This window comes from Lygodium microphyllum, chromosome 20, assembly GCF_053477565.2.
Source record: "Lygodium microphyllum isolate KBCC chromosome 20, Lygodium_microphyllum_v1.1.10, whole genome shotgun sequence".
NCBI classification, from domain to species: Eukaryota; Viridiplantae; Streptophyta; class Polypodiopsida; order Schizaeales; family Lygodiaceae; genus Lygodium; species Lygodium microphyllum.
The window spans coordinates 47,489,970-47,499,172 of record NC_141154.1 but is presented as its reverse complement, the minus strand read 5'-3'; the positions used below and the strand labels follow the sequence as shown (position 1 = coordinate 47,499,172).

At 44.0% G+C, this 9,203-nt stretch overlaps 1 pseudogene; it reads right to left on the bottom strand.

Moving 5' to 3' along the window:
• Window positions 1-275: 275 nt before the first annotated feature.
• Window positions 276-9,203, bottom strand: part of LOC148018895 (uncharacterized) — a 50,234-nt pseudogene continuing 41,306 nt past the window's right edge.

The following is a 9,203-nucleotide window of genomic DNA, read 5'->3' as shown; positions in this document are numbered from 1 at the left end:
AATTTGTGGCAAGGCAGCAAGCTGCCCTACCACATATAGCACTGTGTGCTTTATTTGGGCCATACAAAATAGTTTCTGCACTGTGTATAATGCTCATGAAAACAAAAAAAAAGTATACTGAAATCATAACACTGATACATGAAATAAATACACAATCGCATAATGAAAGCGATTGGTACAATCATGACAAGATGTCACTAATACATAGAAAATGTCTACACATATCAGGTGACCAAAAAAGAAAAGTGTGTAAGCTCCAGGGATCCAAGGGCGAGCTACATATCCTCGCCATGCAAAAGCTTGTCCCGCCACAAAGGCACATCGAACGGACTCTGTAAAAAAAGAAACAACAACACATCAGTCCACCATACAATAATGCATTCTAATTAAACATGGTAACTACGGACAAGAAAGATGAGTGACTTATAGGGCTATCGTGTCTATACAATTAGTCGATCAATGCAGTGAGACCGTGCCTCTCTGCATATCGAGTCTCAAGGCCAGTCGGATCGCGATTTGTAATGGAGTGCTGCAAAGAAAACAAAATACTAACTGTTAGAAACATGATTGTCAGTACAAAGGATATTGCAAAAAAATAAACAAGCAAAACAAAAGAAAAACTTACAAAGTTCTCTAAATATGTCCTGTGGCCGCCACTCCCAAGATGATGGACCACTCCGGCCTCGAGTCATGCCCTCGCGGCGTTGCGATGCTGACTCCAACGTCCTGGAGAATCTGTACCCTCCTCCCTCAGTCGGCACAAGTCGTTCGCATCTAACCACTTAGGCTTTGAAACCCCACTTTTGAGTGCCTTGCATGTGTCCGATCATCTGTGTGACATATATGCACGCATACAATCCATCATCCAGCCCATAGAAAATCTATCTACTGAGACTGGAAGCCGAAACTCCTCATGCAAGGATGCTACTATGTAGTCCTTGCTCCCCTCCAGTATGTTCTTCCAATGATCTAAGACATTGTGCCAAAAAACTTGTTGGCATAACTCTCTCATGCGAGCCATCACCCTCCTCCCCTCATCATTCATGATGATGGCTCCTAATCTATCATCGACTAGATGTGCATATCACCTTGGGGTATGTCTAATATGGGTCCTCTTCCATCTGCGTTCACGCTACTTGGCATATCCAGGAGACCCCTGTGCATCCGGTGTACCGACCGGGGTAATATCTATCGGAGTGGCACCCATAGGGGTACCACCTGTGCAGATGGCTGAGCAAAAGTCAGAGTAACTAGAGTAGATGTCCCCACAGGTGTGACAAATCCCGGAGGTGACACAACTCTAGCTGAAAGATGAGACAGAGACACCGCGTCCGTGCCTCCACAGCATTTACCTGAGCCTGAGTCATGCTCCCTAGAACTGCCATGAGAGCGAGGAGTCACACTTGTATCCCATGCCGATCGAGAGCTCATTGCCTCCGTATCTCTATAACATCCCTCTAACCCTGAAGCACTCCCTCCCTCTGGCCCAAGTTTGGAGTGTTGACCTTGTCTGCTTGAAGCTGAAGCATCCGATCGTGGTGAAGTAGATCTAGCAGAGCGGCCTGACGATGTCCGAGAAAACTCCTGGTCTGCCATGTCTTTGAATCTCATGATCTGTTCTGGAGACATGCGCGTGAAGATATCCTGCAACTCCTTATCGCTCATCCCTCGACTCATCCTGAAAATATCACCTACACAGACAAAAAATGATGTTAAAATAATCAATTTAAATCATACAAAGCACCGTAATATAAATCCTAAAAAAATAATCTCACTTAAAATGCATATCTTATGTACCCTCATAAGCGATTGATAAATGAATTGAGTAAGTGGATGCTCCAAGTATGAAGTATCCTATGGTCCCATGTCAATCTCCTGACACAACTCCGTATACACTGGAAGGTCGATAGACATGTCACCACAAAAGGATGAGTCCACCTCGTTCTCAAAGAATTCTTGGACTCCTGTATTTCCATCATTGTTAGTTGATGCTGGCTCCAAGATTTTGGTGGCCTCCACCCCTTGCAATATCGACCCCTCTATTTGCATATTGTCTTCATCTATGCTTGGAGCATCGCTTTGATCATATACTCTCGCACTTCAGGGAGCTGAAGGTATAACATACCACCATTGAGGTTGTTGGGTGTTAAGATAGAAGATTACCTGTTCACAAACACGTACAAGAGAGCTTAAACTATTGTGACATGTATCATGTCGTAATACAATTAACAAAAAAATGAGTCAATGCACTTGTTTACAATAGGCCGGCAACACAAAGGTGTTGTGCAATTAAATCCGTCAATTTTGTTTCAGAATCTATTTCGAGAAATCCCGATGGACCTTGTCGAACTGTTGCTCCAACTCCTTCAAGTACCACTTTGAACCACTACACATCGAATAGTATCATGGAGAAGCTACTGTAATCCACTGTAACAATACTTTGCAAGTTTCCAAAATACTCCATCTCATCTATAACCATGTTTAGATCCGTTGCTCGTCGCCGGCTCTCTTGCTCAAACCTTGCCATGATACCACAGTCCATTGTGGAGTGCATTCTGTCAATATGCTCCATGCGAAAATGCTGTCCACATGACCATGCTGCACTATATATTTTGTATTGTACATCGAAACACTCAAATTAGATGTCGCATATAAAATATAGATACGAAAAATCCTAAACACCTCATCACCTTTGGACTACATCCCCTCAAGAATTCCCACTCCTCCATTGAGACCTCAGCCCCTTCGCGAGACGCTGCAGTCAAAGCTCCATGCAACCGTCACATTGACATGAATCGCGGCATCTCCTCCATGCCTAGGGATATCAAATCGGTTGATGATGCATACTACGTCGGAATTCAGATCACGCTTCCTCTCTTGTCTTGCGATCTCGTAGTTGGTGAGCCACGTCTCCATAGAGTCATGGTGCAACATACAAAAGCGATTCACCTTCTCCTCCATTGTAGCATCCATTCTTTTTTCTACCCCATTTCCAACCACCACATCTCCAGTCAGTCTATTATTGTCCTTCAGCGACCACAGCATTTTGTTGTCTGGATCCACCATTGGTAGTGTAATATTCCGCGTAAATAATAAATTGGATAAATGGAATTTTTTTTTAAATTTCCCCCTATCCCTCCACCCGACTGACGAGCTGGAGGGGGAGGGAAATAGTAGGAGCCATTAAGCTCCTTGTTGGAGCCTTATGGAGGGAGGGGGGACATGCGTGTCGACACGCAGGGGAGGGAAGATCCCCCTCCCCTCCACTATTTAAATAAACGGACCTGAGGAAGGAAGGAAAAAAAAAAGCTGCTGCCGCGTGCTGTGCCGTCAGGAGATGCCATTGTTTAGCCTGAGGGAGGAAAAAAGTCGTGTAGTGCTGTGTGGAGGAGAGGAGCTGCAAGGCTGAAGGGGAGTCGTGAGGATCAGATTTCGAGAGGCCGTGGAGGTGAGGAGCCAAAGGGCTGGATCTGCTGCGCCTCCGCCAACATCTGAAGCCGACTTGACAGGTCGAAGACTGCCGTGAAGCGAGAGGGACAAAAAAACTGGCCACCAACAAGCATCGCCAAACCATCTTCTTCCTCCATGTGTCGAAATCACGAGCCTAGAAGACTTTAGAAGCTTCTTGGGAAGCTTCTAAAGCCCCCTTAGGAAGCCCCCCTTCTTGTGGGCTTCCATAAGCTCTTCTAAGTGGATGCTATACCCCCACCCCCCGTGTTTTATTCATTGACGATGGGAACCTAAACCCCCGTGTTTTATTCCATTAAGCCCTTTCACCCCCCTTCTTATGGCCTTTTTAAAACCCTTTTTTTCCCCCCTCCCTCGTGTTTAACCTTCAAAACCCCTTCTTTTCCCTCCCGGGTTTAATCCCCCCCCTAAACCCCCTTATTTCCCCCCCCAGGTTTAATCCCCCCCTAAGCCCTCTTTCCCCCCCCCCCCCCCCCCGGGTTTAATCCCCCCCTAAGCCCCTTTTTTTCCCCCTTATAACCCTTTTAACCCTTTTTCAACCCCCCTCATAACTCTTATTTTCCCACAACTCCTTAAGCTTTCTTCTTAATCCCCCCGTATCCCCATTATTATTTCCCTCCCCCGAACCTAAAAAAATCCAAACCATCATCATGGCCTCGGATGGTATCCCGTAAGGGAGAAATAGCCGTGAGATAAAAGATAGGGAGGGAAAGTAGAGGGAGTGAAAAGAAGGATTGAAGGAGGAAGAGTGGGAAAAAGATAAAAGAAAGGGAAGGAAGGAGAATAAGTGCTTTCTATTCCTTCTACCCCAAGTCAAAATCCTCCAAGGGTTCCGTGGTTGCAAAACCACACTCACCCATAAACTTTTTTTTGATTCAAAGAGACGGTGGAATTCCAGAAGAAAGAGGAAAAGGCTATCTCACATTCGAACTACGATGCCACCAAAGAAAGTCCGAGGTGTAGCTGCGGGAGGGTCATCTCCCGGTATCCATGTGGATATCTCACCCCAAAACCAGGTTTTTCTTCTTGGCTTTAATTCGGTTTTAAGCCGATCATGCAAAGAAAAATTGTTAAGGATAGGATATATTTGTTCGAGTTATTGTAACGAAGGAGTTAGCTTATGAATGACAATGTATAGAACTTAGTTTTCTTCAAATTGCATCGAGCATTATAAATTACGAGCAAGATTATCCATTTACTATAGTAGTATATTTTAGTTAAATCCTAAGGTGTAGAAATTATATCTTGCACCATTAGTCTTATTCCTTTCGCAACGAATCATTGTAAATGGTTAAATTCATGAAAGGTTTCTTTCGATGCTCAAATTACTAGGGAGTTATCTTTGCTAATTGCACATCTTAGCAAGGCAATTGTTGTTATTTGGCATGAGTTAATCTTTAAGGAAAACGGAAGTTAAATTAAACTGTATTGACTGGGAAAGTAAATTGTCACAAGGATAGCAAAACCGTGACAAGACGATAAGTATTACCTTCCAAAAGATAACTGAACCAATCTAAACATAGAAATATTCATACCCTAAATACTTGACTACTTTCCTTACTGTAGGGACAATAAATTCGTAAAGATAAGGAACTAGGGTTTGTCCCTAAGGTTCTTAAAAGAAGAAACCCTAGGCCTGACATACGTCAGCTTAAAGAATCTAAACAGATTATTCCATCGCAGGACTTGCGCAACAAGTATGAAATCATTTAGTCTTGTGATTGATTCACAAGGAGAACGGGTAAAAACCCTCATCAAGGACGGCAGATCCCTACGCAAGTTATCTTGCAAAAAGACGTATTTTTGGATATCCTTCTAAATAAGGAAAGTTGTAAACCGGAAACTAGCATATCTAAGGCACTTTAGGGTTAACCAAGTTGGGTATGCCCTACACCGGAATGTAAAAGATCTTGCCAATTTACAAGACACCTTGGGAATGAGTGTTGTTACACTCAAAAGGAAAGAACACTTCCTTAGCAGTTTGCCAAACAACTGGGTTGATTAATGGAAATGTTTGTGCTTGCTAGAGATTTTAGGGCTCTGTTTGAATTACGAATTACAAATTAAATGAGTACCTATACTTCAGGTTGAAGGCCTGAAGGAAGAGGCAGTTTCAGTTACCCCCGACTACCTGCCTAACCCTAACCAAGGGGGTTGTTTACCGCACCGGGAATGTGGACCGAACCCACCATGAGAGGTCTCTCCGTTGAGCTCTACTTGGAGTAGGAGGACGCTTGGGTGCCAGGGGAGGCTCTAGTCGTAAATCCCTCGCCTTCCGGGTCCTGAACAAGAGGCTAACGTGACTCGGGATTGGATCTCGAGGCCCGCATACTAGTTTACGGGCGGAAGCTTGGAATAGTGATCCCTGGGGATTACTGGATAGCCTTCGGGCAGATTATGGACAAGCCTACGGGCGGAACTCCTTGTATTTCAAAGATAAAATGATGAAATGTTAAAAGAACTTGCTTGATATTGTTTTTCTATGTCACATGATAAGATTACGTGAAGGAACCAGTGCTTAACAAGGTTAATTAATGAAGCTGATTGTTATATGTCAAATTAATGTGTTAGATAATTACATAACTAAAACAAACCGAGGAAAGTGCGGAGGATGGGCCATGGGTCCTACGGTTGGGTGGTCCCGGTTAGCCGGGAACTTTTCTCAAAAATCTCGAAGAACAGCGGAATGATCATCATCATCAAAACAAATAACGAGAACGATGACCTAAAGTTACGTCTTACCCGATTTACGCTGTTTTAGGGGAACGGAATGGGACTATGCCTTATGGCAGAGAGGTTGAGCTTTGCATCCCTCTCGTTTCCCATTCTCCTTGAACCAAGTGCAGCATGAATCCGCTTCGGACCTGGCGTTTCTGCGTAAAGTAGTTCGCTCGGGTCTGACACTAGTTGCTGTTAGCTAATGACCCAGGAAAACCCTAATTCCGGTCGATCCTAAGTGGGAAACGGCCAGGATACTTCCGCTACATGGCAGACATGGGAAGACCTAGATCACAAAACCCGTAACATTCCTTGGGAGTGCCGGGCGGAGTTTTCTAGACATCCTTTCTGATGGACTGCTAAGACATGTCCTGGATGATACCAGGGGACACATTACAAGTTGGTATCAGAGCCGACCAACAACGGAATTGTTTTTATGAGATCTCAATAAAATGAAGTAAAGAAATTGTTGTTGTCTAAACATTTTCTCATCTTCAATGCTGTCTTGCAGAACTATGAAGCGTGGAACAAGTTTTTGGTGTTTCGGGTCATGTTTATGACTGCAATGCATTCTCCCCTTTATAGACAAAGAATTGGGATGATGAACATCCTGGAGCAGATTTATAATCCATCACCTTTATACATAGAACGAAGATGGATGGGGACTTCAGGAATCTACTATATAGCCGCCCACCGGTTTGCTTATCTACAGACCAACCTAAAGAGGATCAAGTGGTTGGAAGACTTGAAAGTCATGAAGCTGTTCATTTTTATGGAAGCTCACGTAAATTCGACTTTACATATTCAAGGTCGGAGGGTTGAAATGAACTCATATGTATATGAGGAAGTAACCCGTGTAATCCCAGCCGACAGGATTAAAGTGTTGGGCCGCCATGAGAAGTATGGATTCCAACGGAAAGGGTATCCTGAACTTCCAATGAATTATCGATTCCTAAAGATCCATGACCCAAAACCCTACTATTACACAGTTCCTGTAGACAAATGCAATACAACGTTGTTCTCCCCGAACTGAATGTAATGATTGGCTTATCATCACACAAAACGTTGTAATAAAAAAGGCTATGCCCATGTAAATACAAATAAAGACTTCTTTTTATCAATATCTGGCTGTGCATAAGAGTTGTTAAAAAGTTAAGTAGCTACATTAATTACGAGATAGCTGAACTAAAAATGAAAGATAAGCTAACATCGATTATCATATAATAACATTTAGAAAACTTTTATCCAGGCACAACCCCAGGTACAGGTTCCAAATTCGCCTCCTACATCAAGTACTGCTGTGACCCAGGAGAAAAAGTTCTAGTACTGCTGTGACCCAGGAGAAAAAGTTCCTCCTCAAGCAGATAAAGCCACCCGAGTTTGACGGGAGAGGCAGATTCGTCCAAGCTGATGCTGAAATTTAGATTGAATCCATGGAGGATTACTTTGAAGCAGCTGGTACTGCCCCTACCAATCAGGCCATGCTCGCCAAGTTAAAGCTCACCGGCGAAGCGAGACTTTGGTGGAAGCAATGGTGCAGGGATCAAGGGATTTCAGAGGGGTCGGTTACCTGGGAAAAGTTGAAGAAAGCCGTGCAGGGAAGATATTTACCACCTGCATATCGTACGCAAAAAATGAATGAGTTCTACGAGCTAAAACAGCTAGGACTCACTCTTGACGCATACTACTCTAAATTCGTCTCACTTTTAAAGTATGCGCCACAGATGGACATGACGCAGCAAGTGTCCAAATTTTGTGCGGGCTTAAATCCACCCGTAAATATCCGTCTCGAATCTATGCGTCCATCAGATCTTCAGGATGCACTCATTCGAGTGGCACCTATAATTCATGAGGTGCAAGCTAGACCAAGGGGTAACAAAACTTGGTCCTATAGTGACCCAAACAGAGGAGCATTCAGACCTCAAGTGAAGAGAGTTCAAGGTCACAATCAGGGACAAAGGAAGAAAGCAAGGACAAATAACGTCAACAACTTTGTTCCTGCTTAAAGTAATGGCCGAAACCTCCGATGTTTCCACTGCAACGAACCCGGTCACTTCAAGAGGCAATGTCCGAAGCTCAGCGGAGGACATCGCCAAACGTCTTTCCAAGGAGCAGGCCGCGGTCAAGGAGCCGTTACCCATGGAAGAGGAAGAACTGCTTGCATTGCCAATAGGCAAAGATGCAAAGAAGAAGAAGAGGAAGATCCGACTATGGAAGCAGAATTCGAAAGAGCGACGGTCCATGCCACTTTACACAAGAAAGGACCGAATTGCCAGTTCTCGGTGATTCAGACACCGTTGGACTATCAAGGTAAAGGTTTCAAAACCTTGATTGATTGTGGCAGTACACATTCCTTTATCTCACCAGCATGTGCAAAAAGATTAGGAATAGCCACAGTAGAAGCACCTACCCTGCTTGTGCAATTGGCAAACGGTCGCGAGGTAACTTGTACCAGGCAAACTGCTAAGGTGGAATTCTTTCTGGGAGGAAAGAAAACCTCAGTCAAATTCAGAGTCATGAATTTAGGTATCCATGAGTGTCTACTCGGGATGGATTGGCTTAAGCCTAATGACGCCCACATCCAATGTGGAAAGGGTCAAGTTTCCTTTCGAAACTCTGAAAGGGAGTTTGTCACAACTCAAGGTGAGGGAGGACTGCCAAGAATCCAATTAGCCAAAGTATCTAGGATCATAAAAGGAGTCAGAAAAGGATTACCCGTTTACCTGATCAAACTCAATAGGTTAGATCAAAAGCAAGAGTCTCATGAAGGACCTTCTTGGCTAAAGGAATACGCTGACGTATTCCCTGAGGAATTGATTGAACTTCCGCCTCTAAGAGAAGTAGATCATGAGATTAGGCTAGTTCCTGGAGCTGCACCAATTGCAAAGAGACCTTATAGAATGTCCATAGCAGAAGCAATTTAGTTGAAGGAACAGCTCAAGCAACTGTTAGATCAGGGTTACATCCGACCTAGCAACTCACCGTGGGGAGCTCCATTACTATTCCAGAAAAAGAAA